This window comes from Oncorhynchus mykiss, chromosome 16 (genome assembly GCF_057628025.1).
Source record: "Oncorhynchus mykiss isolate SJ-2025 chromosome 16, ASM5762802v1, whole genome shotgun sequence".
Classification (NCBI taxonomy): domain Eukaryota; kingdom Metazoa; phylum Chordata; class Actinopteri; order Salmoniformes; family Salmonidae; genus Oncorhynchus; species Oncorhynchus mykiss.
In genome coordinates, this window is record NC_143037.1 from 1,101,054 (window position 1) to 1,107,053 (window position 6,000).

General features: G+C 43.7%; 1 protein-coding gene across 1 annotated transcript in view; it reads left to right on the plus strand.

The window, feature by feature from the left end:
- egln1a (egl-9 family hypoxia-inducible factor 1a) overlaps positions 1-692 on the plus strand; it is a 37,560-nt gene extending 36,868 nt beyond the window's left edge. The window contains exon 6 of the transcript XR_016487075.1: positions 608-692. The gene's annotated coding sequence lies outside the window, so the exon portion shown is untranslated. The remainder of the gene's footprint in view (positions 1-607) is intronic.
- The last annotated feature ends 5,308 nt before the right edge of the window (positions 693-6,000 follow it).

Genomic DNA, 6,000 nt, shown 5'->3' on the forward strand with positions numbered 1-6,000 from the left:
CTATTTTTAAAGGTTTTTGATAACATGAAGAGATCCTATTTTTAAAGGTTTTTGATAACATGAAGAGATCCTATTTTTAAAGGTTTTTGATAACATGAAGAGATCCTATTTTTAAAGGTTTTTGATAACATGAAGAGATCCTATTTTTAAAGGTTTTTGATAACATGAAGAGATCCTATTTTTAAAGGTTTTTGATAACATGAAGAGATCCTATTTTTAAAGGTTTTTGATAACATGAAGAGATCCTATTTTTAAAGGTTTTTGATAACATGAAGAGATCCTATTTTTAAAGGTTTTTGATAACATGAAGAGATCCTATTTTTAAAGGTTTTTGATAACATGAAGAGATCCTATTTTTAAAGGTTTTTGATAACATGAAGAGATCCTATTTTTAAAGGTTTTTGATAACATGAAGAGATCCTATTTTTAAAGGTTTTTGATAACATGAAGAGATCCTATTTTTAAAGGTTTTTGATAACATGAAGAGATCCTATTTTTAAAGGTTTTTGATAACATGAAGAGATCCTATTTTTAAAGGTTTTTGATAACATGAAGAGATCCTATTTTTAAAGGTTTTTGATAACATGAAGAGATCCTATTTTTAAAGGTTTTTGATAACATGAAGAGATCCTATTTTTAAAGGTTTTTGATAACATGAGAAGAGACCTCAATAAAAAAAAAATTTGACCGTATTTTTGTCTCATGTTTTATGTATCTTCAGTCACTGCACAGTGAAGTGCCTCTCTCGCTCCTCTCTCGCTCTCTCCCTCTCTCCCTCCTCTCTCGCTCTCTCCCTCTTCTCTCGCTCTACCCCCCTCCTCTCTCGCTCTCTCCCTCCTCTCCCTCCTCTCTCGCTCTCTCCCTCCTCTCTCGCTCTCTTCCTCCTCTCTCGCTCTCTCGCTCTCTCCCTCCTCTCTCACTCTCTTTCTCTCTTTTGATGTGCAACAAATGATGCTTGGTTGATGACATACTGTACCAGTAGGAGTTCCTTTAGTTGTCCCATTCTGCCAACTAAAGGTAGAATCAAGACTTGAGCTCACTGACTTTCTGGGAACATACTGTAGTCAGCTCCATCACAATCATGGAATGAAAGATGTCATTTGTTTAGAGGAATGAAATTATGATTGTGTTCATGTGAACTAATCGAGTTCACCAATACCAACTAACAGTTTTAATGTACTGAGGATAATAGCGGACGATATTGCCACTCCTATTTGCCATATTTTCAATTTAAGCCTACCAAAAAGTGTGTCCCCTCAGGCCTGGAGGGAAGCAAACTTAATTCTGCTACCTGAGAATAGTAAAGCCCCCTTTACTGGCTCAAATAGCCAACCAATCAGCCTGTTACCAACCCTTAGTAAACTTTTGGAAAAAATAGTGTTTGACCAGATACAATGCTATTTTACAGTAAACAAATTAACAAACTTTCAGCACGCTTATAGGGAAGGACACTCAACAAGTACCTACACAAATTACTTCAGTGCAGCTTTTTTTTTTTTATCTTTATTTAACCATGCAAGTCAGTTAGAAAAAATATCTTATTTACAATGACGGCCGACCTCAGCCAAACCCTAACCATGCTGTGCCCTCCTATGGGACTCCCAATCACGGACGGTTGTGATACAGCCTGGAATCGAACCAGGATCTGTAGTGACGCCTCTAGCACTGCGATGCAGTGCCTTAGACCGCTGCGCCACTCAGGAGCCCCTTTTGACAATTATTGTGGGGGCTGTCTTGTTAGACTTCAGTGCGGCTTTTGACATTATTAATCAGTCTACTGCTGGAAAAACGTGTGTGTTATGGCTTTACACCCCCCGCTATAATGTGGATAAAGAGTTACCTGTCTAACAGAACACAGAGGGTGTTCTTTAATGGAAGCCTCCAACATAACCGGTAAAATCAGGAATTCCCCAGGGCAGCTGTCTAGGCCCCTTCCTTTTTTCCCATCTTTAGGAGAGATTGACTTCATAACTACTGGTATTTGTGAGAGGTATTGACATGTTGAATGAACCAAGCTGCCTGTTTAAACTACTAGCACACAGCTCGGACACCCATGCATACCCCACAAGACATGCCACCAGAGGTCTCTTCACAGTCCCCAAGTCCAGAAGAGACGATGGGAGGCACACAGTACTACATAGAGCCATGACTACATGGAACTCTATTCCACAGTACTACATAGAGCCATGACTACATGGAACTCTATTCCACAGTGCTACATAGAGCCATGACTACATGGAACTCTATTCCACAGTACTACATAGAGCCATGACTACATGGAACTATATTCCACATCAGGTAACTGATGCAGAAGTAGAATCAGATTTAAAAAACATAAAAATACACCTTATGGAACAGCGGGGACTGTGAAGAGACACAAACATAGACACAGACACATGCATACACACATGATAACATACACACTATACACATACGTACACATGGATTTTGTGTTGTAGATATGTGGTAGTGGAGTAGGGACATCAGGGCACACATTTAGTATGTTGTGAAATCTGTTATGAATGTTTTTTAAATTGTGTACCTGACTTAATTTTGTCGGACCCCAGGAAGAGAAGCTACTGCCTCGGCAGGAACTAATGGGGATCCATAATAAACCCAGGAAGAGTAGCTGATGCCTTGGCAGGAACTAATGGGGATCCATAATAAACCCCAGGAAGAGTAGCTGCTGCCTTGGCAGGAACTAATGGGGATCCATAATAAACCCCAGGAAGAGTAGCTGCTGCCTTGGCAGGAACTAATGGGGATCCATAATAAACCCCAGGAAGAGCAGCTTCTGCCTTGGCAGGAACTAATGGGGATCCATAATAAACCCCAGGAAGAGTAGCTGCTGCCTTGGCAGGAACTAATGGGGATCCATAATAAACCCCAGGAAGATTAGCTGCTGCCTTGGCAGAAACTAATGGGGATCCATAATAAACCCCAGGAAGAGTAGTTGCTGCCTTGGCAGGAACTAATGGGGATCCATAATAAACCCAGGAAGAGTAGCTGCTGCCTTGGCAGGAACTAATGGGGATCCATAATAAACCCAGGAAGAGTAGCTGCTGCCTTGGCAGGAACTAATGGGGATCCATAATAAACCCCAGGAAGAGTAGTTGCTGCCTTGGCAGGAACTAATGGGGATCCATAATAAACCCAGGAAGAGTAGCTGCTGCCTTGGCAGGAACTAATGGGGATCCATAATAAACCCCAGGAAGATTAGCTGCTGCCTTGGCAGAAACTAATGGGGATCCATAATAAACCCAGGAAGAGTAGCTGCTGCCTTGACAGGAACTAATGGGGAACCATAATAAACCCAGGAAGAGAAGCTGCTGCCTTGGCAGGAACTAATGGGGATCTTAATAAATACAATTACAAAGTATATATTAATTACAAAGTATATATTAATTACAAATGTGAAACCATTTTGAGTTCCAGAGACGCACAGTCAAATAGTGTAAAATAAGTACTTTAATATTATACAATACATTTTACATCAAATTACTCAACAACAACAAAAACTATATTTTTATAAAGCACAAAAAAGTGATTTTTAAAGTCAAAAAGAAGCACTTAATATAATACATGTTCTGTCCATATCTCATTTCTAGTATAGTTAATACAGTATGTTACGTTCCCCAGTTTATGTGTTGTAGTTTGTGTATTTGCATGTGTTTTATTTCAGGAAATGGCTTCCTGAAATCCCTCAAGCAGCTGATTGGTCGACTCCAGGGCTAATTGGAGAGCTGACCCCGCCCCCTCGTCAAGACACAGCTGTCTCCAGTTCATTCTGAAGCTATATAAAAGCCAGTGGTCTGTTCAGGAGAGAGAGATTTTGGAGGTAGGGATTGCTGGGAGAGATTTGCTGGGAGGTCATTGCTGGGAGGTCATTGCTGGGAGGTCATTGCTGGGAGGTCATTGCTGGGAGGTCATTGCATAGAGAGATTTTGCTAGAGAGATTTTGGAGGTAGGGATTGCAGTGAGATTTGCTGGGAGGTCATTGCAGTGCGATTTGCTGGGAGGTCATTGCAGAGCGATTGATTGTGATAGAGAGATTTTGCTAGAGGTTGATTTTGATGGGAGTTCATTGCTGGGAAGTTGGTATGTTCTGTGAGTTTGTTGCTCAGGTAGAGCTTATGTGATGTCCTTTGTTTTTTAGTTTGTTTGTGAAATTGTTTAATATTCTGTTTAATTTGTTCCCAGGGGGAAAGGGGAAGGCACCTTGGGAGTGCTTAGGCAAGAGGCCCGCAGGCATACATATACCCGTAGTATATTCACTGTCTAGGCACACTAGGTAAGACCTGGGCGGACCACCCCCTGTATTTTGGTTAGGGCACCAGGTGGTGCTAAATTAGGTGGGTAGGCAGGTAAGATAAGGAGAGGGGGGGCTTTGAGATTTACTTTCTTTGCTTTGGTTCCGTCCAGCCCCTTTTCCCCATATTACCGTGTAAAGGAATAAAGTCCTTGTAAACGTTACCACATTCTGCCTGTTGTCATCCTTACTCGCACATACAGTCCATACATTTTTCACTTCACGGAGAGTTTAGTTGTAGCAGGGTGTTGCGTTCCCTCTTCATAGAGGCGTGCGTAACACAGTATAATTATAACTGCACAGGGCGGGACCCAGATACAGACATGGAAGGTAGATGGTTCGAGTCTCTGATATTTATTATAATCCAAGGGGCAGGCAAGAGATTGGTCGTGGACAGGCAAAATTATCATAACAAGGTCAGAGTCCAGGAGATAGAGTGGCAGGCAGGCTCGAGGTCAGGGCAGGCAGTATGGTCAGGCAGGTGGGTTCAGAGTCAAGGCAGGCAGAATGGTCAGGCAGGTGGGTTCAGAGTCAAGGCAGGCAGAATGGTCAGGCAGGTGGGTTCAGAGTCAAGGCAGGCAGTATGGTCAGGCAGGTGGGTTCAGAGTCAAGGCAGGCAGAATGGTCAGGCAGGTGGGTACAAAGTCAAGGCAGGCAAGGGTCAAAACTGGGAGAACTAGCAAAAGAGAGATAAGAAAAAGCAGGAGCACGGACATCACACGCTGGTTGACTTGACAAAACTAGACAGACAAACAGGGAACACAGGAATAAATACCCAGGGGCTAATGAGGAAACAGGTGACACCTGGAGGTGGGTTGAGACAATCACGAAGACTGGTGAAATAGATCAGGGTGACTGGGGTGTCGGTGGTGAAAATCAGCTATGAGGTCCGGGTCCAGGATGTCTTTAGCGGGAACCCAGCACCTCTCCTTCGGGCCATAACACTCCCAGTCAACCAGGTACTGGAAACCACTGCCCTGTGGTCGAACCCTCAGGAGGCATCTCACCGTGTACGCTGGCTGGCCATCAATGACACCGGGGGAGGGATGGGCCTAGAAACAGAAGACACATGAATGTGAGACAAGAACTTAATCCTGGACACGTGAAAAGTAGGGTGAACACGGAGGGTACAGTATAACAGCAGTGGGACTAAGGACTCTAGAAATGGGGAAGGTCCCGAGTGGACAACCATACCCTCTGCCCGATACGATAGCAGGGAGCCGAAGTCCGGTGGTCATCCGCTTGTCGAAGAGCCGACCGAGCTCTTTTCCAGGTACGCCGACAGCGGCGGACGAACATATGGGCTGAAGGTATGTTGACCTCAACTTCTTGCTCTGGGAAGAGCGGAGGCTAATACCCCATGGGGCATACGAAGGGGGAGAGTCCAGTAGCTGAGCAGGGGAGAGTGTATATTCCAACCAGACCAGTTGCTGACTCCAGGTGGTGGAATTACTGGAAACCAGACACCGGAGTGCCGTCTCCATATCTTGATTGGCTCGCTCCTTCTGGCTGTTGGATTAAGGACAGGCTGGCAGAACCCCCTGATTACTGAATGTAACAATAGTGGTCCTAAAACGGAACCTTGAGGAACACCTACATTTACAGTTGATTTGTCAAAGGACAAACCATTCACAGAGACAAACTGAGATCTTTTCGACAGAAGCTTTTTTTCTCTTAAAGGGGCAGTGTTG